The 25,474-nt window shown below is 40.9% G+C and overlaps 1 protein-coding gene and 1 long non-coding RNA gene across 2 annotated transcripts in view; both read left to right on the forward strand.

The window, feature by feature from the left end:
- The window catches only part of TMCC3 (transmembrane and coiled-coil domain family 3), a 134,909-nt gene that overhangs the window by 11,593 nt on the left and 97,842 nt on the right, over positions 1-25,474 (forward strand). The window lies entirely within an intron of this gene.
- Positions 19,606-24,350, forward strand: LOC139806016 (uncharacterized). The gene is made up of 2 exons (XR_011730077.1): positions 19,606-19,704; positions 23,815-24,350. It is a non-coding gene; the product is annotated as an uncharacterized lncRNA (long non-coding RNA).

Consider the following 25,474-nt stretch of genomic DNA (forward strand, 5'->3'; position numbering starts at 1 on the left):
TTCTTCCTTGGCATTGCCACTTTTTGGATTTTGAAAATACACTTGTGTTCTCAATTTTTTGCTGTGCCTGAGATGGGCATTGTTAACTTTACTCATCTGAGCATTTGGTTCAGTCCCTGGGGCCTATACAGAGATCAGCTTTGGCTGTCCCACTGGGCAGATTTTGGCAAATAGCTTTATAGATGCTCACAGGGGAAGGAGGAAGGAGAGAGATGCTCACCATAGGGCTTAGCATGCATTTAAATCCTATTGCCTTGATGTACTTTAGTGGTTGTAAGACTTCTCATCTTCACCACGCTTATAAGCATTAATGAATCCTCATGACACCACTAAGTGATGTAGATAGGTATTATCACTATGGTACATGAGAGGGCAAGAGTTAAAATTTTCTTGTGTAACGTTTGCCAAAGAAGTCAAGGGGAAAACCAGTAGTTCTAAATTGACTGTCTTTTCCAAAATAACTATCATTTGTTTTTCTAAGGCACTAGGTTGTAAAAGCATATACTTATGGAGGCACGTGCATCATTGCTCTCCTGAATAAGGAATTGTTCCTAAACTAGAGCTTGGGAAAACAGAGCAGCTTTGAAATACGATGAATGATTCAGCAGGGACCAGCTGTCAGGTTTTTTTTTATCTGTTACTGAGCTTACTATGGTCTTTCATTCTAATAGGGTTTAAGATTAGAGCTTGTTTATCAGTTTCAGACTTTGGTCATGCAATTCCTCCTCCCCAGTCTCTCAGTTTGAAAAGGAGGATGGAGGGGAAGGGGTGGTACAGCACCTCCATAATCCGTGAGGAGAGAAGCTCCGGTCCCTGGGCAGCAGACAGGAGGAGACAGAGCAGCTGAAGGAGGTGGCTCAGTGCTGAGGATGCCTGACAGGACTGTGGTCAAGAAACTCCAGCTAAGGAGAAGTCAATGCTGGGACCTTCAGAGGCTCTTCTGCTAGTTCTGCTGCAGCACCTTTGTCTGGGCTGTAGGCTTTATCTGCTTCTTCTTCCTGCTACTGTCATCCTTTTGTAGCCAGAGCCTTTTCAGTGTAGTCCCAGCCTTGCTGCACCCACCTCCTCCTATCTGTATTTGTTCTCTGCTTCTAGCAGCTCCTTGGCAACCTGCTGCACGAGATACAATCTGCAGCCTCACTTAGAGAATTACTCTACTGTGGCCTCCTCTGAACTGTAGCCTAATTCTTCTTCATCCTTAATGCTTAATCCTGCAAAGAGCTAAACTTAAACGAGGCACCCTTAGCTGAGACTGCCTTCCCACAAGCTGATTTATGCTTAAAAGAGCAGCACATGTGGAAGAACATTAACCACTATAGCATAGAAATAAGTATGATGGATTCCATTTTTCAGGTGAAGTCTGTAAACTGGTTCTAGCTGTATAAAATAATTTTTTTGGAGAGGATCTTTCATGCATGAAAAGCTAAGGTAAAAACAAAACCCTATTTAAGTATTATTGATTTTAAAATGTGGTAATGTATTTCTTTTACAAGTAGCACTAATGTTTTCTGATTGGTGGTCACTGAACATCATTCAGGGTCCTTTAAATATGTGTATGTATAGGCCATAAATCTAGAGATGCATTGGACGTATATCTTGTAAGAAAAATACATAGGCATGGGGAAGAAGTAAGACACAGATAATTATGTTTCTGAATACTGAAATATCCACGAAACAACCCTTCTGAGGCATTTTAAATAGCATAAAACTCCCTAGGTGTATCCCTGCTGATTCTACTATCCATTGCAACCTTTTTGCTCTGAGCTCCACAGCTGGCTACCATGGCTTATTCACAGAAAGTTTGACTGGGTTTATTTGCTTACAGTCATGTAATTTCAGAGCCTGTAAAGACCATCTTTCTTCTGTACCTTTGCTCCAAGATAATCTCTATTTTCTGTCCTCCTTTGACAAAGGTGCTCCCACAAACACTTCCTTCCCACCTTTGATGTTGCTGCTGTCCTCTTGGGGTCCATCTACCCATTCCACCTCCTTTCAGAGCCCTGCAGGCTCTGCAGCTCTGGCTCACCTTAGCCCCAGTCCCTGTCTCCTACTGTGTGGTTTTTGTGGGGCTCTTCCTGGTTCACTCATGGTTCACTGAACAGAATATGTTGTCCCCTTCTCTGGTTCTCAGTGCTGCTCCATCTTTTCTGCGGTCACTGGGCTGAAGTACCAGATTTTTTCTTCCCCTCTCTCTGTTCACTGAATCTCACTTCTTTCCCTAAAGCCCTCTCAGAGCCAGCACTTTTGCATGGCATTGCCCTGTGACCAGGACTTTGTGTACAGATCTCTCTCAGCTTTTTTAATGCTGTTAAGATGCTTTTCAGATAATGAGGTATGAAAGAGTGAAACAATTTATTCCAAGAGCTGGATTAGATTAACATATCACCTGTTCTTGTTTTCCTTAAAATAGAGCAGAAGCTGATGTCCCAATTTTTGCTAAAGCCATAGTTGGATAGTTTTTCTGTTAGCTTCTGGGACTTGCTGTAGCCTGGGAACCACGCTCCTGTGGTGCTCTGCCTGTTGTGAACCTCCCTGTGGGCTCTTCCCAAGAAGGTGGACAATTGATTAGTAAAGCATTTGGTTTCCCCCTAGACTTTGATTGTGTGTCTTGTGGGGTTTCTTTCCCCTTCTGAGGATGTTTCCACTTCTAAGATAGTGGTAATGGTGATTAGTGAGTCTGTTAGTTGGTGTTTGAGGTAAACAGATGGGAATTAATTAATTCTGAGCAGTTCTGCATAGTCCATCACAGTTATGCAAAAAATGGGGTATGTGAACTCATACACTGTGCTCGCTCTCTTTATGTATCGTGCATTGCTGCCACAGGCTAAGAATTAGTATCTGCATGTCACATTCTTGTAAGACTGGTTTAAACTGAGCTGTGTATGATTTGCCTTCTAGATTCTCACTCCTACTAAAAACAACTGATGATCAGTGCCAATTATAAGTTAGACATGAATAAAAACGCTGCTCAGCTAAACAGCTTGGATAATGTAACAAGTGGTGCCATTTTGCATGCCCATTCAGAGCAGAGAAAATCAATCTGCTTCCAAAGCTGGCACCTTGCCACTTGATTTGTGGGTTTCTAGCAGCTTCAGACCTAGAGCCCATTTTATCTTAGGGTTAGCATAGTCATGCAGGCCAGACACGAGCATGTAAACTGTTCAGGAATTACATTGTGGAAATGCAAATGAATCTGTTTAATGAAGTATAAACCCTGTTTTGCATTAAATGTATAAACCTCAGCTATCCATAAGTCACAAGGGACAAAGGATAATCTTCCTAATCAAGCTCTCTGAAAATGTCAGGAATATTCAATACAATAAGCATTAGGAATCATGACCTCATCTAGGATAACACAAGGCTTGCATAGTTGAAGTGCTTCCACATTGGATTCAAAGAGTGTAATGGTATTTATTGTTTGGGCTTCAGTTCAGTAACTTTCATTAGTATCCAACTCAAAAAGGTCTGTAAGAGCCAACCAATTCTAAGTTCTTTGCACTGCCACTGGTGGTCTTCAAGTTAGCTATTACTCAGAACCAAAAAGGAGGATTTGTTAGCCTGTTTCTGAAAGAAAGCCAGTGTGTAATTTTTACACAGTCTACTTGCTGACTCAAAAAAAAAAAAAAAAAAAAAAAAAAAGTGGGATTAATTTTCTCTGAAAGTTGTGTTTTAAAGATATTTCACTTCGTTTAAGTTTGTAGCTCATAACATGTTGTATATTTTTCCTGCTCATTTAGAGTAAATCCCATTTCATTTTAATTAATTACTGCTCCCATGGTGATCCTTGAAATAAAGACAATTTTGGATGCTCTGAAGAGGAAAAATGGAAAGACTAAAACTCACCATGTGAGTCTCACTGGTAGAGCCTTATTAATTCTGCATGCTGGTGTTTGCAAGTTCCTCCATCCTCCCACTGTCTCTGCCTTTTGGTTTTTAACTGCATGGAGGGTTTTTCAGACAATTCCAATAGAAGTAAGCTTCACATTACCTTACCAGAGTGGTAGTGATCAACTTAACTGAGTTTCTATGCACTGCAAAGATCTGTGTTTACAGTCTTGGTACAAATCCTCTTATTCTCCTGTTGGAAGCACCAGAAAGTTTATAGTAAATGAGGACATCCTCATGTTGATATGGGTGGACTATTTTGGTGGCTCTCCAGCTGATTTACTTAACTGCTTTGCTTTTTGCCAGACTGTGTTGTGTGTCTTGTGCTCCACTGGCAGAACAAACAGATGAATCCAAACAGATGCATGAATGAATGGTTGTTGTTTGCCTGTTGAGATGCTGCCTGGGTCAATTCACTGGCAGTCACACATCCTGAACTCAGTCTGTAGCCAACACTGCTTCATTATTCCACCCTGCAGTGAGATTGGAAAGGGGCTCCTGGCCTCTCTATTGTCCTCACTGACTTTTTGAACACTTGAAGCCATGGGCTAGAAGGATGCCAGTGCACTGGGATATAGTGCTAGATCAAAAGTATCTGTAAGAAAGAAAATGTCTAAGGTTAGGCTCAAGTAGTTCTGCTACAATGTGTTCTTCTGCATCGCATGTGGTAGCTGGAGGTGGGCAGGCTTTGCTTTGTGGTAGAGACTGCAAAAATAACAACAGTTCAGGACCTGGCATATTCATAGTAAAGGGCTGTCTGAAAGCTGAGGAGTTCTTTGCAGTGCAGGGGACCAGCTGGACACAGAAGATGAACTCATGTTGTTTCAGATCAGTTGAACTCCTATATGACAACCCGGCAGAGGATTCTTCAGTTAGTGAGAATTTATCTTCTGACCCATTTCTTTTCCTTGTGCTATGAATGACTGACACACAACCAACATCTCATTTTCTGTCAGTGCACAGGGCATTTGGCAGGTATAAGCGGTTAGAGTTTTCATTTCTGAGCTCAAGATTTGTTAAGAATCAGTTTTGCACTGTTCTCTCCCAGAGTGCCATCATCACCTTCTAATACCTGGCTTCAGGTCTCTTTTGCCATTCATTTAAAATGGTGCCTGCTCTGCTGTGTTGTTTTACAACAGCAAATCAGTAGTCACGGGGAATCTCTGTAGCTCATTTTACCATAACCACCACTTATTCCCTTTGACTCTGCTTCCCCAAACTCTCTGCCACTCTTGCCCTGCACAGCAGATGTGAAACAGAAGATTACTTCTTAGAAGTGCTTTTCTTGGCTGTTAACATGGCACAGAAGAAGAGCAGAGGACAGTTGCACAAACTAGGGGTGTTTTACACATAAAAACATGTTTTGAAACAGGAGGTGCAGTGCTTGAATTTAAGTACCTCAGACATTTTGGTTTTTAGGTCAAAATTTAACAATTTAGAAATAATATACAGGAAAATATATATGCCAATGATGTTAATCCTTACTATGTCCCTGAGATTTCTGTAGGATTACTTCATTCACAAGGTTTCAGTGGGAACTCTTGTGTGCTTGTAGAATATAGAAAGTGTCAAGGAAATATTCGGAGGTAGTGTTTCAAAACAGTGCCACCCTATGGTTTATTTCAGAAAGGGAACGTGTAGCCTCCCACCCCTGCAAAAACCGTATGTATCTGGCTAGGCTCTCCAACTTTCTTAGGTGGTCACTATCAGGACTAAAGATGCAATTTTTTGTGTGCTTCTCAAAGAAGAGCTGTTCCCTCTCTACAATTAACCATCCCGTTGCTCACATGGGCAAAAAATCTTGCCCCGAGTCCTCCCCTCCCAGATTGTTTGCAGAGGTGTGTGTGTGGCTACTGTCCAGGGCTTGAGAGCTGCAGCCCATAGAATTGTTTTAGTTGGAAAAGACGTTTAACATTTAACATACCTACCCCCGTGGTTCTGCTGTTCACACCATGGTAAATAATCACCGAGGAGGAGAAGGAAAGGCTTTGAAGTTCTGCAGCACTGCTGCTCACCTAGAGCCCTGATCCCTCAGCAGCATCTTTCATGGGCCTGGATGTGACCCTGAACCCAGGAAGATTATCTTAGAAAAATCTTTGCATAAGAAACTGGCCTTCTCTCTCTGTTCCTGTTCTAATTCCAGTTTCTGGCAGGGTTAGCTGCTGCCTGGATGACAAAAACTTGCCAGACCTGCTTGGTTCTGTGGCTGCACCAGATTCCTTGAGGAGTGAGTTACATATTGAGATATGGTCATGGGTTAATTACAGCTACTGGTGCAGCTTGGAGACCTCTCTTGTCTGCAGTAGCCATTACAATTTACACATAATTCTGGTTTAGCCTGTGAAAAAAGGATCACCATATTACAGGAGAAAAGTCCTGGGGATACTTTAGTTAAATGATAGCTTTAAAAGTTGCAGTTTCTTCCAACAACTCCGATGCTTAAGTCCCAGCAGCAGGACTAAGGAAGATGGGATTTCTCGCTACCCTGCTGAAGACAGAGGAAATCTATGTCTCTTGGAAGGTGCTATTTGAACTGGAATGAGAAGTGGCACAGGGATGGATGTGATGGGAGCGTCTGGGAGTAATGTCATGGTGCTTCTGCTCAGTTCAGTTCACACAACCATCACCACAGCTGTCCTCAGTATCAACCTGCCACCAGTTGCAATGGAGGTAAAGTAAACATCATGTAGGCTTTGACTCTCTCTTGGACTAGTTTATTCCTATACAGCCCTTTCTTCTTCCTTTTTGTCACACAGACACTACACAGAAGCTTTACTGAGCATTGTGCAGACGTGGCCAGCCCAGCACAATTGCTGAGTTCCCTCAGATCCAGCATCATGTCCATATATTGTGGGAGACAGTAAAGTTTAATAATGAATAACACATCATTAATATTAGCTTAAATGTAGCTGCTGGTATGAATTTGGCTTGGTCACTGAGTTGTGTTGTGTTAAGTCCTATGACAATGGAGAACACTGTGCAAAATAATTTTCCTATGATCTTCAGGCTTTTCATTCACAGACTTTTTAAAATGGAATTATACTAGTATTTCCTGTTCTCACTGTGTATTCTACAAAATTCCCATCCTTTCTAGCTATGGTTTCAGGTATGAAGTGGTGACACACTAATTTTCTAACCCTCTCATTGGTATTAATGGCCAGATTTAAAGTTATACAGATCTTTACTTGCCTCCAACAGTATCTGGATGTTTATAACACCTCTTGTGGGCAGCCTTGAGGGTTTGCTTGCACTTGAATGTAAGATCTCATTGCTGTATGTGTTGCTGAATGTTGTTTTATTTCGCTACAGTTTCGTGCAAGATGGGGAGACTGAAAACCATGCCTTTGCTAAAATTTTGGACATCTGCTAGAGCACTGTAATTTGTGACACCTAAACTGCGATCTGCTTCTAATTTCATCACCACGAAATACTTGTGGTTTATTTTTATGCTGTTTACTTCATAATGCATTTGAAGCCTTCATATTGTTTTCACATTTTTGGCAGAGGATTGGTATTTGGAAAATTTTTGTCTGTATCATAGAAAGAATGAGGTTGCTTTTTTCAGCCTTTTAATGTCAAAGATGCACAAATGTACAAGTATTTGTGCAAAGTGATTGAGTGTGCAACACAGAGAATGATGCACTACACATGCTTCTCAAATGAAGGACATTTGGTTTCAGAGTTACACCTCTATATTTCTATTTCTGGAAAATTACTACAGATGCTACAAGCTGTATGGAAAAAATACTGCTGCTAAAAGGCCTGGTATGATGAATGTTATGTAGAACTTCATGCTTGCATGGGCTCTACTGGAGGATAAATGTGTGATGTCAGTGTGAATGTGGGTGAGACACTTAGCCCGTGAGGTGGAAGTATCAGGCTTAGGGTATAAAATGCAACATAATAATTTGTCTTCCAATTTGTTTTTCTGAGCTCTGCAGTAACTGCTGCTGCTTGAATGCTCTCCACTTGGTTTCCTCTTTCTTCAAGGCCCTGCCATGCTCAGAAGGAACACATTAGGATGAAGAGCTTTGGGTAGTTGAGCTGTTAGCCTCCTGCTTTGTTGCATCCTTCCAACAAAGCACTGCAAGAGAAGAAGAAAATAAATTATTTATGATAGAGATTATGCTAGGAGCTAGGCTCCCTGCAAGGGACAGCTTAACCCCATCTCTTTGCAGAAACCAAACCTGTCTTGTGCCGTATCCTGAATTCCTTGTAGATAAAATGACTTCAGGCTGCCACAAGCTCTGCATCTGCCAATGCAATCATTCTCATTTGTTCTCATACACTTAGGTTTTTCTGAGGTTTAGGTTTTGTACAGATGTGGCACTCCAAATCCAAACCTTACAGAAAGTCATGAGGCAGCCAGTGACATCAGTGGGCCCTGGGGCCACTCCTAAATGCTAACTTCATGCTGTGTGCAAACAAGGCAAACAAGGGTAAAACAGCCTTTGTGAGGCATTTGTTAAACCTCTGCTCACCAGCCATGAGCCTGCCTCATCAAAAGAAACATGTTCTCCAGGTCTTGTCTTTAGAGCCAGGTTAGAGGCCAGTGCTGTGGGGTCATGATGCCCTCTGCTCCAAAGATCAACCTGATAGGGAAGGCACAGGGCTTGCAGTGACTCTTTTCTAAATGTTACTGCCCTGTGACTTCCAGGGGAGTCATTGCAATGTCTTGCTTGCCTTCCCCTTAAAAAAAAAGGAAGCATTTAATGCACTCTGCAAAGTATTTTGACATCCTTATGAAATGGAAGAAGATCTGTTTACATTGAGCTAAGACTGAAACTAAGCATTTGAGTTTCACTTTGATGATGCAAAATTACAGGAACCAAAAGTATGATCGAGTAAATCTCCCACAATCACTCAGTTAAAAAATTCATTTTATGTTGAACAGTATCTGTCTTGTCAAAGATTTGTTGATTAGGGTTGTTTCTGAACCAGTCTCCCAAAGTTTTGGATCTAATCTAATCTTAAAAGCACGAGGTTAAATAATTCTTTACACCTGCTCTTGTGGTTCAAAAGGGGCTGTGTCACAGTTGCTGTTTGATCTGCTTTCAAGGTCTGCCACAATGCAGTTATTTTCTTTCCTACCTCTGCTGAGGAGTCATGCCAGTTTTCTTCAGATGCTGTTGCTTTATTTAACAAAATATCAACAAAACCTTTGGGTCTAGTGTTCCTCTCTTGAAAAATGTTCACCGTCTACTCAGATTTATTTATCAAATAAATCAGCACCTAGCAACAGATTGCTCAGGATAGGTATGGATGTGATGTGATTCGATTCAGTAAACAAGTCAGTGATACCTATATTGCCATATGTGGGGGTTTTATTGCACTGCAGGACAGCAGTGCCAGCTCAGGATCTGAGCCTTTTGACTTTTTGTTTATTTGTGTCACCGGTGGGCAGCAATTTTCATTTCAACCTATTATTGTATTTACCCAGCAAGGTTTCTGCACATTCTGGAAAGAGGAGTAGGATGACACCTGTGAGCCTCCCGTGGTGTGGTAGCATTGGCAAGCCACAAGTGGAATTGGCTGATGCAAAGGTGCATTGCCCAGTTGGATGCTGCTGGTTAATCACCAACTGGCTTGAAGGGGAGGGTTTGATCAATCTCCTTGTTTACCACTGATAATCAAGGGATTTAAAATCTTGAGACTGGAAAGGTGTGGAAGATTCCTTAATTCCCCTCCATTTTTCATTTTCAGTGAAGGATCTCAGGCAACTCTCAGCAAGACAAGAGGGCATGGTCTCAAGTTGTGCCAGGGGAGGTTTAGGTTGGACATTAGAAAGAATTTCTTTACTGAGAGAGTGATCAGGCATTGGAATGGGCTGCCCTGGGAAGTGGTGGATTCTCCGTCCCTGGAGATATTTAAAAAGAGACTGGATGTGGCACTCAGTGCCATGGTCTGGTAACTGCAGTGGTAGTGGATCAAGGGTTGGACTTGATGATCTCTGAGGTCCCTTCCAACCCAGCCAATTCTATGATTCTATGATTCTATAATCTTGCTATGGGCAGCAGCTGTGATTGGGCTGCCCAGGGAGAAGCAGTTTAGGAGGTGTTATCTGACAGCTGGGGTTTGGGCATAAACTGAGCTGAGCCTTACCCAGACTTGGTCCATGACCTCCAAAGCACTCATGGGGTTTCACACTACTTCTTCTGCAGAAGAAGGAACAGCTGCCATCCTTGGAGGAAGGCTGGGAGGCTGTGATCACTAGTGTTGGGAAAGCCCTATGAAACACGTGTCAAAATGCCATTTCTTGTCTTACACATCAGGGTAATTCACAGCAAATTCTTCCTTTTGAAAAGGACAGCAGTTTATTTCAAGATGTGGTTCTTAGCATCTTATTTAAAGTCACGCTCTTAGCATGGTTTTAAAAAGACTTGCTTGTTCCTGTTGGAGTGTTTCTAAGAGTGATTTGGTGAATGAGAAAAAGGAAGCTCTGTAAGTTGTTCTGTAAAAACTGTCACCAACAAAATAAATTGAAAACCATACAGGTCATGCTGTTCTTTGTTAGCATCTTGTGCTCCAGTTGACTTAGGAGTTGCTGCAACCGTGACAAGTAAACATCAAACCAGAAGTGCGATTTTTCTGTCTTTAACTTGATGTTTCTTTCCCAAATCATGGCTGAAATTAGCTGAAGCATTTTATTCCTCTGTACTACATGACTTAAATAGTTCTTTTTTAATAGTAAGGGGATTATCTTCCATTTATGTGTTTATTTTGGGTCTGTTTTTTAGGTTTGTCATATTAAATGATCTATAATTAAAGGCTCAAACTCATGAAGATTCAGCACAGTACTCATCACAAAAAACAAAAGTAAGAAAATAAAGTTGCAGTATGAACCTCATCATGTTTTTTGAACTGTATGAAATACTATTTGTATTTACAAGTGCAGGAACTAGTGTTACAAGACATGTGCATTGGAGTGGGAGGTGTCCCTTCTTATGCAGGGGTGTTGGAACTAGTGATTAATTTTAGGGTCCCTTCCAATTCAAACCATTCTATGATTCTATCCTTCCTTCTATGACTGGGACCACACATCAGCTCAAGCATTGCTGAGGGCTTGTGCTGCCTGTGGTTATCTGCTGTCACCTTACCTTAGTTTACTTCCTTCAGAAAAAAAAAAAATAAGTGAATCAAATCTTTAGAGATACAAAGTGGAACAGACTTTTTTTTTCAAGTGAAAAAGATTTTGTGGCACTGTTACATTCCATATGTATGAGATATTAGATTTTTTATTCTGAAAAGCCAAGGTATCGTGGCTTTTTATGAAATCATCATTTGCTTTGGTTTTAAGTAAAATTATAGTTTTAAATACTAATGAATTATTCTGTGGAAGATGAGAATAACTAGAATAACTACAGCCAAATAATCTTGTAGGGAAAAAACCTAATATGAAACACTTTTTCTCTTACCACTGCCATCAAAGGCTATGAGAATGATAATTGTTTTTATTAGCTCACTCTAACAGCAAAAGATAAGGCAATGTGATGGAACGCTTTCAAACCACTTTTAATTTTTATGACTATTTTAGGCTGAACCTCTTTAACATGTGTGTGTGCAAGCAACAAAGACCTGTGCAGAGGATGTCCTGAACAGGAATATATGTAAACAGGCCACAGTTCACCCCAATAACTGAATTTCTCATTACTTTGCATTCTTAGGTTTCTTTTCACATCTGCATGAAGTGATGGTGTATGGTACTGAACTTACATAGAGCAACAGACAGTCCACAAAGCTTTCAGTCATGCTGGAGCTTTAGCTTCCAAAATGTTTGCACTTCTTTTTCCACATGTGCAGTTAGGCTTTGGGGTTTTTTTTGGTTTTTTGTTTGTTTTTTGTATTACGAATGTGGTGAAATGCAGAGCTGTGGGTTCCTGTTTCTAGCCTTTCTTCCAATGTAACTTGGCTGAATTTGCAAAAAAAATTTCCAAAGGATTATTTTTTTCAATGCAACCACATAAAATTGGCATGTCCTGCAGGGCTCCCAGTCTGTACTGTTAAATAGCAAGCACCCTCATCACCTTTCATCTCTACAGCAACATATGCCTGGGTGCCAGATAACCTTGCTGTGGATGGAATGAATGCTGGTCACTATCATCTCTCTAAACTACAAGAGAATGTCAGTGTACCTCAGGATATTAGTGATGCAGCTGCAGCTGGCTGGCCATTAGCTACTCCTTCTCTGGGATACTATGGGGTGTTGGTATGTCCTGCAGCAGCACCCCTAGGCATGTTTGAATCTCATGCCTAGGGGTGAATCTTCTCACGAATCACGAGAAGAGATAATATTGATTATCTGTCTCTGGTAAAATAATGGCCGTGCCAGGTCATACTGTAGGTCCCTCATGACAGTATTAGATACTAAAACATGAATTGAAGTGTGAGGCTGCATGGGTGTGTATATTCAGATATAGTTATAGGTATGTATGGAGGGACACAATAGCCTGCTTTTGATAATAAGTGTTGTTAGGGGAGCATCCTGAGCCAGAGCTTGTGTCCCAGCTGCCGTTTTCAACTTGCTCTTGATGGTCACGGCCTCTGTGAGGTTTCCACATTTTAGTCCATTTATACTTAATGCCCTCCAGAACATCACTGCCAGTAACTATGACTACTTAAATTAGGCTGTTAGGAATCCTAATGCTCTGTGTCCTCTGGCTGGTGGGAAGTACTGCTTTAAATGGCAGTGAGAGGGGTCCTCACACTGATTTGCAGAGCATCTGAGCATCCTGTCACATTTGTTCCTTCCATCCATTGCTCACTTCTTAAATCTGTTCACAGAGGACCTCTTTCTGTATCCTGAGCTAAGCTCCTTTGTGTGGCCCTGCATGTGCCAGCAGGGACCCACTGAGCATGGGGAACTCTGCCTTTGTCTGCAAAGATCTCAGAGCAGGAATGAGCATGTTTTGTGCCTGGGTGTCTACAGACCATGAGGAGTGTCCAGTACTCCATTGGAAAGGGGAGGAGGAGACCCTCCTGTTCCTTGCTCAACCTCATGTGCTGTCTCATGTGCATGTTGCTCTGGCACCCCCTACCCTACTCCCCCTCAAGCTGCAGCCCCTGTGTAGCATGGCAGACCTTAAGGACTATTTTGGCCTCATAGTGGGCACAAATTACTGGGGTGGCATATTCCCTAGACCCCCAAGAAAAAAGGGCACTAATTACAGCACCCAGGAGGGCTTCACAGCTTCCTTGCTTCCCGCAGTTGTCTTCCCTGACTCCTGAAAGTCCTTCGTTTTCTTTCAGTTTGGTGCCTGAGGGCATCTGCTCCTCTGTCCTTCATTCAGAGTTGCACTTTGCAACCTTGCCTGTAAGCAAGAAGCTTAGAGCTGGCTCTGTATTACCGTGTAATACCTCTCATGACAAGTGAGGGTCTAGAAAGCTACCTGAGATGGACACCAAGGTGTGCAAGAGCTAGGGAGGTGAGAATTACAGAAATAGTTGCACCCTTTCTGAAGACATGTTCCCAGCTCTGATGTTTCAGAGGAGCAAATCTCTGGGTGGTTGTTTTTTATTCACTCAGATTACATTTGCTTGGCCACACACAAAGGCCTAGAGATGAAGCTTGTGAGAAGGCTGAGGAAAAATAATAATTTGGAAACAAGAAAACAATGGGAAAGAAGACAGACTTGATTTTAAGAAGTGTAAAATGGAGGGCAAGCACCCCTATCAGCTTGTAGAAATTATAGCATTGTCATATTCATTTGGAATAGTTTTTGAGTTTTGTTTTGTTTCAACAGCTGATACATGAGCTTTTTGCTTTTTAATGCATGTATTAGGTCCTGATTTACAGCTGTGTGGGAAAGTAGTGGTGACTTTCTTAGTTAAAGCAAGATTCTTATCTGAGGTGGTTTTGCCTTCCAACTTCTTCTCAGAGTCAAGATATCTACTTCCCACTGGAATTACATTCTTGTATTACTTCCTAGCATAATTCAGTGCTTGGAAAATATCTGGCTATTCTTTTGCAGTCAAAACAATAATGTGTTTCTTCTGTTATTTTTGCTTCTGAGGTTTTCTTTTCACCAGGACAGCGCATGGACAGACACAGACTTCCTGAAAGTACTTTTGGAATGAAACAAGTTTAAGCCTGTAAATCATACAGTTTTTTCCTGATATTTATAGAGTTCTTTCACCTTAAAAAGTCGTCCTGTGGCGTCAGAGGTAATGAATGCAGAATTGGATTCAGGCTGGAATTAATTGCAGGGTCAGCACAGGATTACCAACAGCTGCATCTGCTGGCTGTAAATCTTGTCACAGAACTTAAGGATTTGTCCATGAAAGTAGAAATTTCCTCTGCTGGAGAGCTACTAGAGGGAGATGGCCCTGGTTGGGAGAAAGGTGAGGCTGGAGCAAGAGGGTGTGTGTGCTTATAGCTGAGGTTCTCAACGTTATGCTCTAAAGGAGCAGAACTAAATCTGTCCTCACTCCTTTGAGAAAACCAGATGGCAAAAAATGTTGCTTCATCTTTCCCAAGAGAGGTGTTTGGTTGGTGAGTGTTGACTCACCGTGGAGTGCTTCTCTTGAATTCTGACTTCAGATTGGAAGAAATGTTTATCTGTCTCGCAGACTAGAAAAAAAAAATTGGCTGCGTTAGGTGATAAAAATATGCAATCCTTGGCTGAAATGGGTATCTGTGATCTGGTTAGGAGGATGGAGAAATCAATTACTATGTGACTAGTCCTGGGACATGTGTTTGGTAGTCCCAGAAGGTATTTCCCTGCTTTAAACTGCTTGTATACCAGCAGCAAATAAAATCCTGCTCTGAGGTTTAAAGTGTTTACTCTGTGAAAAATCTTCTGGGTTCAGTCTTTTTCAGAGATTTATGATCTGGTGAGAATTAAACTTTAGCAGAAGGCTTATGAAGCATGAACATCATATACATAAGCAAATGCACTCATGTGGATACGTGCATTTGTAGTTCTCCATTAACAGTCCCAATTTCCTACTTGAGGAAAAAAAATAATTGGCTTAGAATTACACAAGTGAATTTAGTTACTTGGAGTAATTAGGACAGTGTATGTGGCTTGCAGAGAAGCCATGAGTGTGACTTTTTTTGTGAAATAATAACTTCTCATTAAAAGATTATGTGTATAAACTGGCTCCCTGGTTTCATTGATCTCATGGGACTATAGACTTAAGCACTCTGTTGAAGAGGAGCTGCAACTCTTCCATGGTATGATAATGGCTTAAAAAGAAATTTCCCTTCCAAAAAGTGTTTTGGGTCTATCTCTACTTTGGAGATTGTATCCAGCTGTGAATAAACTGTGAAGACTTTGCTCCAAAGTGGCCCACGTAGAATGGGATGTGAGAACACTGCATTCTGTGTAGCATTGTCTACCTTTTGCACACAGAGATTGCTGTTGTGGCAGTCTCCTTTTGGAAATGTGTATCTCTAGGATTACGTATGTTTTATGTCTACCTTCTATGTGTAGTATTAATCCATAATAACATCTGTGGAAAGAATCACCATTTTAAAAAGTGTTATTATACGAGGTTTTGGTGTTGGTGTTTTTTGTTTTGGTTTGGTTTCTGGGGTTTTTTGTGGCATACTGTGTAAAAGCACACGGAGTGGTAGCAGAAGATGATCTGGCTAGAGAAAAAAACAGGCTTGGAAGACCTAGAAATCTTAACACCAATATGAGCTAAATTACAAATGTGAGTTTGTAGCAGACAAAAATTCCAGTGTAGCAGTTTCCTGGCATCCAAACCTGTATCTGAGAACAATTGCTATTCTAATTCCAGTGACTAGAACCCAATATATGTTACAGTTTATTGTCTTTCCATATACAAACTTCAGCTTCTATTTACATAAACCATACCCCATAGAGTGTTTTTCTGATATCATTCTGATGTACATTTTCTTGTACACAACACTTGGAAAAGATTTTGAGTCTTTGTGGGGAGTATGGAATGAGGAGATGGATTCTCAGATTTATTCTCCTGATATTAATTGCCTAAGTCTGTAAATTAATCCAGTAAACCTAAGCCAGAATTTTATATTAAAGATTATGATAGTTAAATGAATTGGCAAACATGTAGAACCTGTTTGATCCATGCTTGGTGGTACTTGTACTGCCATGGTGTTCTAGATTATCTGTCTTTGGTCAACAAATCAGGATGGTAAAAGTTTGTTTAGCCCATGTTGTGCTTCTGAGTGCTTTGATCAGCAATGTATGTTGTGCTTATCAGGCTGGGAGCCTGAAGGTAGAGAATGCCTTGATATACAGATGGATAAAATTACTTGAAAGTTGGTATTTCTGCATTTTCTCCCTTTCCTGCCATTTCTGATTATTTGTGAACTGTACTTTCCTGCTGTTTCTACTAATCCTTGGCAATGCAAGTGTTATTAACTGTTTTAATAACAACCAAGTGAGATGCAAGTTTTAATTTGAGTTTTTAATTTCTACATTCGTATCATAATTTTGCGATTGTCACACGGAGTGGTAAAAATATTGCTAAAAAAAGAACTTTTGATTGTCTCTTGTTTTGAAAGTCGGCATAATTAAATCATTGCTAATCAGGAAAACAAATTAAAAGTTCTTTCCCTAGAATACTTAATTTGCAGTGTTAATTTGCAAAAGCCCTGGGGATGACAGGGATTGGTCCTGTGATGGGTGCCTGATTTGATACTTCTGGTGTGTGAGGCACTCTAATCCTAATGACTTTCAAATGATGGAAGAAATTAGTTGTATTCATCTGCCATTGCCTGAGAATCTTGCTTGCATATATTAACTGCTGCTATCAGCTGAGAGGACTGATGGAAAATGACAGCATGTAATCTCATTCCAGTGACTCTATATGCTCCCAGCAGGTTATTACCAGGTTCCTCTCGGTAACTGTAGATTTTGCACTTTCATTTTTCTGTTTTGCTGCCTTTCAAATTGTTCCCAAACTTGTATTGCCTGTGCACACTGGTCTCTGATTCTTTTCTTTCTCTTGAAGAGTTGCAGAATGGCTCTGACAGAGGGATAAAAGATCTAAAAGTGAGGGAGGCTTCTTGCTTATGTATCTACTACACATGCTGCAGGAGCAGCCATGCTTTGATTTGTTGAGTGGAGAGCTGGAGAGAAAGGGGCAAAAAGCCTTGTGGTGTCCCCTTTCTCCCATCCTGCCTAGAGTAAATATTCAACCTGTCACCATTCATATGATTGTGCATTATCCTCCAAAACATCATGAGAAAGAGGTTTGTTTATCAAATTTGCCAGTGTTACCCTTTTTAGTTTATGATTCATCCCTCATTTGTCTTCAGAATGATCCTGCAAATTGGCAATGAATTAATTTCATGTCTTGACCAGAAGTGTGCTGGTGACACGTGTTAAATGCTCTGTTTTCTGGTGAAGGTTGAAACCCTTTATTTCCTTTGGCCCCCGTGGTGAACTGAAGGATGGGTGGCTTGGTTTGTCCCCTGGCCCGAGCTGTGTCAGCGAGGCAGGGGTGACAAGGTTGCCTTTGTAAGCGCTTTCAAGGCTGAAGTGCTCCTGCTTTGCTCATCAGGCAGAAGTATCTGAAGCAAACAAAGAGCGAGCTCTTGAGCCAGGAGATATCTTGTATGACACGTGTTCATACAGAAATTGCTGTGGCCTCTGGGTTACCTCTGCTTATGTAAGGGAGGGGATGGCAGAGCAGGAGAAGGGAGCACGGCTCCCTCCCAGCCCCAGGATGCGGCGTGGGCAGAGCAGCTCTGCCCGTCCCCTGCACCAGGCAAGGGAGCTGGGGCTTGCCCAAAAAGTCAGGTTAGTGGCCATCGCAGGGCTTCAGGGGAAAACAAATAGCTGGAGGTGTCTGTGGGGCAAGTGGGACCATGTCCCTCTGCTGGGGCTGGGGCACAGTCCCATTGCTGGGCTCTGAGGGGAGAGCAAACACACACTGCTGCCAAGGGCTTGCCCATGGCTAAAGTACTTCATGTTTTTCTGCAAACTGTAAATAAAAAAAACACTTTGAGGCAGTGCAGGGTGGCCTTAGCTTCCTACAAGAACTGGCATTGAAATGCTGATGGTTTATGCTGTCTAGTGAGAGATAAACTTATCTTCTCAAGACATTTTCATAGCATATCCTCAGCCTGAGCAGCTGGCATTGCTGCACCAACACTTTTACTTGTCTCCTTTTAAGGTACAGTTTTTCCCAAGCATTTAGTGAGCTGAAAACACTGCTATCTGCAGCAGAGCACAGTAGGAGAATGTCAAGGCTATTTGATGAATCTCTTAAGTTTGTGGTGTACTAGTGAAGTATAACAAATAATCATCAGGCTCCCCTGAATTCCCATGCTGCTTCTAAGGCATCTGTTGCTTTTGATTTTTGCATGCTTCATTGATATAAAGCATCTCTTCTTTTTGTGTTAATTAATGTTTCTTTTGGAGATTTTTCTGGTGCTAGAGCTGCCTGTAAGAGCATTTGGACTCTAGGACTGTCAGATGCTGGGAGTTCTTCAATTAGCAGCAATTCTCTCCTGTCGCTGGCTTTTTTGCTCTGTCTCTGTAAGTATGGCACTTTTACTTCTCCTTTTCTTTATCTGATTTTTTTTTTCTCTCCTTAGCTTTACAATAGAAGCTATAATGTTACTGAACCACTGCTCTGCTTCCCTGTCCTTTCTGTACCAATCAAATCAGCTGGGACAGAGAAAACACCTTGAAGGTCACAGCCCCACCTTTGCTCTGTCTGTACATTGAAAAAAAAGGGTGTAGGCACCAAGGAAATTAGATGTGCTTTTAGTGGGGTGATCTGAACCCCGGGCCTCAGTTCTAATCCTGATGCTGGTTTTCCAGTTTCTAACCTGCAACTGCATTTTTCTCTGAGAGCAGTGTGGTGTGGCTTTTAAAGGAACTGGAATTTCCCATGCTGCAATATGGAAAATCTCGTCTGACCAGTGTGTGAGGCAGGGTGACTAGTGGGAATGGGAGTCACGTGGAAGATGTGATACGGTCAGGGATCCTGGGCAGTAGCAGAGAACGGAAGTAGAAAAATCCTGGACTGAGTAGAACAATCCCAGTTGCTTTTCTCATTACATTTAATTATCTGTATTCTCTTTAGCCACCCTGCGGCAGTCCTTGTGTTCTGCAAAGTGTGGTGTTCAGTACTCTTGCTGAAGTATAACCATCTACAGGTGAAACAAATGTTTAGACATTCCAAGATGAAGTTTGTTTGAGGGTCATTGTTTATCTGTTTGATTTTGCAAGAGTATGACACAGCATGTTTGTGATCTGATCTCCACATCCACCCGTTCTTCAATGCGCTTGTGCAGCTCAGTACTTCTTCATTTGTTTGTACTGTATTATAATAATCTTTAAGTCCATTCCACCCGATTTCTCAGATCCTTTTACCTTCTAATTCTGTCCTCCCATGTGGTCACAGCCCCTTCAGGATGCTGTCTGTGCTACATATAGAAAATGCATGTTCTCTGTTTCACTGTCTCAGTCATGCCCTCAGTGAACATCACAGTATGGCCTTCCTGGCTGGCAGTGACCCACTGAGAAGCACTTCTTAGTTTTGTGTTGTGAAAGAGCATTAAATAGCTGCATATTAACTGAAGACACAGAGCATCTCCTACTTGTATCTTAAAAAAATTCCTTTTGTTCTGTCATGGGAAGAAGAACGACACAACCTGTCTCTGATAAATCCACGTTAGCTTTTCTCTGGTGCTCTCTTAACCTTCTGGGTGCTTGCAAAGAGGGAGCTCATTTCCTCTTCTGTTTCTGTGTTAACTGAAGTTCAGCAGGGCCAGGAAATGACTGATTGGTCAGCAGATTTGTTGTTTCCAGACAGACTGCAAATTTTCCACTGAATGGAAGTTCCCAAACACAGTCCGCTCTCTCTTATGCAGAGGTAACTATAAAATACTTCATTTTGATTTTTCACTACACATTTACAACAGCTGTGGTTTTCATCTATACTTCTAATGGAAAATTTTGGCCAAGCTTGCTTTCAGTAGTGACTGCTGAATACACTGTCCTTTATTTAGTGAATGACTATGGCAGTGGATATTGTGACAATCTACTTTACAAAACAGTGGGAGCCAGAAAGCAGAATCCTATCTCTGCAGCAGAAGCACTGATCTATCTCCAGCTGTTCCTATTGGGAGATATAAATACATCAGCCAAATTCACTCTGAAGAAATTGAAGCTTTTAAACAACCACACATTTCTCATTGCACAGAATACAGAAAGTGCTTGGATAGCAATTTAGGTGCCACAGTTAAAGAAAACAAGTTAGGTGGATACACTTGGGCAACAGGGAGCAAGTAATGCATTTTGAAGTTAATGATTTACTGCCTAAAGTCACTTAACCTCCTGAAAAAAACATGGTGACCTCACTAAGACAGGAGTGGCCTGAGAGGGTCGGTTGTAATCAGTTTTGGCAAGGATTGTGGCTATTCAAAATGCTAAGACTAAAAAGACAGGGTGATCAGCCAACTAATTTAGGTTGTGATCCAAATTGCACTAAAACTAATGCATGGGCTTTTGACCTCATGAGAGCAGCTAAAAGTTCCTAACAAATAAAAGAATTCACTAACCACAGGACACTTCATAATAATTTTCTTGCTGTTTAAATGCTTTATTTGGTTTAAAAGTTTCAATTCTCTTTCTTAAAGTACTATCTGCCTATGTTGAACCATGAAGGACTGGTCTGGGCTACAGCAAAGCGGGAGTTAGTGAAACCTTTGTGCAAAATTTTCAGTGTAAGGTGTCTTCCAGATTTTAACTCTAACAAATATAATCTCCTTTGACTTTTACCTTCATTATTTTTCATGTTAACATCATGCACAATACCAGCTTGCTTCTTTTAGGGGAGAGATGAATCAGAGAATCGGGTTGGGAAGAACCTCTGCATGCTGCGTTCCCAACTCTGTGCTCAGGACAGGACCAGTTGGGGCAGGTGGGATGGGTATTTGCTGTTGAATTTTGAATATTTCCAAGGATGGAGAGTCCATGGACTTTATGGGCAGCCTAACTTTCTCACAAGGTTCAGTTTTTTCCCCTCAGTAAGCACTGTATGAAGGCTAAATATATTGTTAGCCAAGTAGGTTGCTTACATTACTAGCAGCATGCAGTCCAGGGACACATGTTAGTTATGCTCTGCTGGCTGTAGGGTGACTATTTTTGGGATGGTTACACTCAGTTCTCACCACAAAATACCAATTCTGCTTTCTCAGGCTCTGGGAAAACATGAACTTTTAGACCTGTAAACTAGAAGAGGAAGAACTTTAAAAATATACAATCTAACATCTCCTCTTTGTTTTCTTGAAACAATGTCTTCAGTCTGGAGGAATCTCAGTATTTTAAAATACTGAAATTCTGCTTTGACTTACCTAGCTCTTCAGATTTACACTGTGTAGAGTTGTTGAAAACAGCCTCTGCTTGGGTCTCAAAACTCAAATGTTAGTATCACATATTTACTTCTGGCATGCTAAAATGGGAAGAGTATTAAAATAGTATTTCATTTGGTGTCCCGGTTTTGACTGATTGGATTGCTTGGATGTCATTAGGCTACTTATTTATAGCAAGAGCATTGCACTGTGATCAGTTGAAGTAATTTCTGGCTGCTTAACTAAGATTCCAGATGTTAATTTTTGTTAGTGCTTAAATTAAATGAAAGCACGATTTTGTTCAGTGTTTCAGTATCCAAAATAAACTGATTACAAAGTGCAATTAATTCAACAAGCTTAATCTTGCCTTTTATTGTGCAAGCTGACCGTGACAGTATTAGTCTGCAGTCTTCATTACTTGCTTATGAACATTGTACACTGCTTTACAGTCACTTTAATAAAATTAAATTTCCTGAACTGAAGAAAATAGTTCAATTGTTTTTAGAATAGCAGCCCAGATATCCATAACATGGAGATAACAGTCACTTTTTTATCAAAATACATCCTCAGTAGAAGAGACTTTGCAAAACATCTTAATTGAAATAGTGTTAAATCTCATTGTTGTCCCTGTATTTTATGTACGTGATTGATTTAATGATTCAACATTGTTTAAGACAGTGGTTATGCATGATATAACATCCTTAGATTGCAGAGGTCAATTTTTAATTAAAGGGATGCTTTAAGGAGCTCAAAAAGCCTGTCATGAAGACACATGCACTACCCCAACAGGAAAAAACCTAATGAATGAACAAAAAAACCCCAACAAACCCACCCATTAAAATAAAGTATTTCCTCATAGGAAAAAGAGTAGGACCAATCCTTCTCTCCTAGCAGAGGCCCTTAATACAGACTTTGTACTTTCTGCAACTCATAAATTGAGTTTTTAGAATTACAAAATTAGAAAAAAAAAAAAAAAAAGGAGTCTTTGGAAAGACTTCAGTTGTAGAGAACTCAGACCTGTCTCCCTCAGCTCCATTTTTTGTCTCTTTTCTCTCTTGTTCCCCTCCATCTATAGAGGAATAGCACTTTTTTAGTAATAATAATCGTAATTTTTTTAAAAAATAAATAGGAATAGTTAAAAACCATCTCTGAAGTCTATCTCAAGAAATTACCTGTTTGTAGCTTTGGGTTTTTTTTTTTGTTTTTTTACCTTGAAAACTGTGCAAAACCTGGGATCAAGTAGGTAGTTTGTGTCATATTGTCATGGACTGGTAGCTACGGAGCCCATTTAACATCTGTGCATGGAGACTGCTTCACCTCCAGGGCCTTTATGTGGTCCTCATGATCATGGTGTTGATGAGAGGTGACATTTGGCTGCACAGCAGTCTGGGACTGGGATAAGAAGAGACTATCAGCTTCTGGAGCTTCACTTTGGTTTTGCATGTCCTATTTCTACCCGAGCAGCCCATGTCTGGAACTTTTCTTGTCACTGGAGATTTCTGCCCATCCAAGTACAAAGTAATGTTCTGGGCCTGGCTTCAAGAGCAGGGGATCTAAAACTGAGGAAATATTCCTGGAATGATTAGTGAGTGGAGGAGGAGAATTGATCTAATGATTCTGGTTTGCTAGTTGCATGGGAAAATCATTGTATTTTAGAAGTAAAAAAATGGTTTCTAAGGTTGTGGTTTTTGGAGTTAGATTTGTTAAGGATGCCTACTAGAAATAGATGAAGATGCAGGTGAAATCTCTATATAAATAAACCAAACCAGACCGTGATGCTACCACTGATGGATGATGCTTTAGTATTAACTGTCAGCTATGTGTTGTGTTCAAGTGGGAGAGTTCTCTGCCACATTAATATGCTTTGTACCAAAGTAAGTAGTGTGATGGTTCCTAGCTAGAGAATAGCTGCTACACTTAACATATCACCATAGAGGTAAAATCTGGTTAAGATATCTGACAGAAAGCAGTGCAGAGAATGTAGTTACAGAAAACACAGAATTATTGCTAAAAAGGGAAATTTAACTGGGTGGAAAACTAACTAAAAGTGCTGTTGAGCTAAGTGCTGCTGACAGGTTTTAGTTGTCCTTCAAATTTTCTTCAGCAGGGACTAGTTTGGTGCTGGTTTGTGGCCAGAATGCTAAGCAGTGCTGTAGAAAGCAGATCAGGTCATTCTTAAGTCTGCTGGTTTTATGGCATGCAGAGAAAGGCACAAAAAAGTACTAGGTGTGAGCAACAAAATCATCTTCCTTTGTTCTGTCAATAGAGCCAGAACAGTGTAGGATGGTGAAAGGACTAAATGAATGTGCTTAATGAATGCCTGTGTGTAGACTAAAAATTCAGTGAAAACAGAAGAGCCCTGAGGTTTTCTCTGGCTGGTGCTTTGCAGATCAGACTGGGTGATGATTATAATAGTCTTGCTGGCCTTAATATCTCTTCATTCAAATCATGTCAGTCATTCACTGTTCTTTTTCCTCGTCCTCTTCTTTTAGAAGAGGCATTCACATGTTTGATCTGTTCTTAATGAGGTGGCTCCATTTGATTTCCTCACATAATTGCAGTTCGTGCACGTCTGCAAGGAGGGGTTTTGAGTTTTACTTCTCTTTTTTTTTTTTTTTTTCTTGTTCCAGTAAATCAGTCACAGAAGAAAATGTGGAGACATCTGAGGGGAAGATCCAGCTATCCTGCCAGGCTGCCTTAAGATCAGACATCTAGCAGACTGGCCTAGAAAGAACAATACCATTTGGACATATAAAGAACTTAAGATATTTTTGCATCACATGGGGTTATTTACATGTTAAATTTGCAGCAGAAAAGCCTGCCAGAAATCTGAGAGCCAGTCTATGTGGTTTCCAGCAGCTGTGTGTGTTAAAACTCCCAGGATTAGCAGCCAGCAGCTGTACTTTGATTAGATCCCCAGGAGTTTCAGCTCTCACTGAAATTCAGTTTCAGATGATGAGGCTACCTGAAGAAAAAAAAAAAATTTCGTTTGATTTATTGATTGCCTGGTATGAGTCTGTCTCAAAGCTGAAACAGACTGCTTTATCCCATTTAAGCCAGTGCTGGGTTATTCTGGGTTTATTTTTCAGCCATGTTCAAAATTCAGGTATTGTAACTAAAATTGTCCTTGAAGCCTGAAGGCTAAAAATTCTCTTCGTGACCGTTATCCAGAGTTGTCCCTAGCAGATGTTAAAAAGATTTTATTCTTGTTACAGATCAACCTTTGAGATAAATTCAACTGTTTGCCCAGGAGAAGCTCAGCTGACCTTTTTGGTCACAGCAAAGGCATCTCTCACCTTGAGCCAGGTTACTGACTCGGTGTGGTGATCATGAGGGTGCCTGGAGATGCGCTCTGAAGTACAGCTGGAACAATCTGATAGATCTCAGCAAGACTGAGCTGCCTTCTCAGCTCTACCACTGTGTTCAGTGCTTTTAAACCCTTAATTTTAAACTCTAAATCAGTATGTTAGTACCTGTACAGCTAGTGGGACCAGTTTTTCAGGAGCTGTCTCTCCAGGACTGGAAGAAACAATTTGATCTTCCCCCTCTGACTTGAGGAAAGATGATATTGTATCCAGCCATTCAGATGCACCCTCTAGCAACCCTTCACCAACTGTCTTGGCTTTGGGGAAATGTAAGCAATGCCTCTGGTGTTCTGTTAAGCAGAACCCTTTCCAGAACCTAATCGAACACAATTCAAAATGTGATAAAAACCAAGGTTAAAGCAAAAAGGTTGAAAAGCCATCTGGTGCTGTAATCACCCCATGAACCTTTCCCTCTTCATTTGGGTTCATTATCCCACCTGAGGAAGCTTAAAATGGGGCTCAGTGCAGATGTTATCAAATGTGACTCTATATGATATGCAGAACTCTATCCTGCCTCTGTCTCTGCTCCATCTTTGGCTTTGGGGTAAGATAGGACTCTCGTGATTTATGACACAAAACATTTTCTGGCAGCAGAAAGGATCAAGAGTAGGTGGGGCCATTATAGCTGTTACCTAATTACTTTTGAATTTTGGAGACTAGTAAAAAAAACCAAAACCAAAACAAAAGAAACAAACAAAAAACAAAAACAAAAAACCCAGCCTTTTCATATGTGGGCTTCTGTTTCCATTTTGTGTTGAAAAAGGAATGGTCTATAATAAATAGCTGGCTGTCCCTAAACAGCATAATATCCAAGCACTGCAAATCCAGAGCAGAACTTCCCAGTAGCCTCAGGAGGGACAGGCTTTTTAATCCTTTTAGTGAGACCACAAAAGAAGCATCTCCTTGCTCTCTGGTGGACAGCCTG

The sequence above is a fragment of the Heliangelus exortis genome, chromosome 1 (genome assembly GCF_036169615.1).
Source record: "Heliangelus exortis chromosome 1, bHelExo1.hap1, whole genome shotgun sequence".
NCBI lineage: Eukaryota > Metazoa > Chordata > Aves > Apodiformes > Trochilidae > Heliangelus > Heliangelus exortis.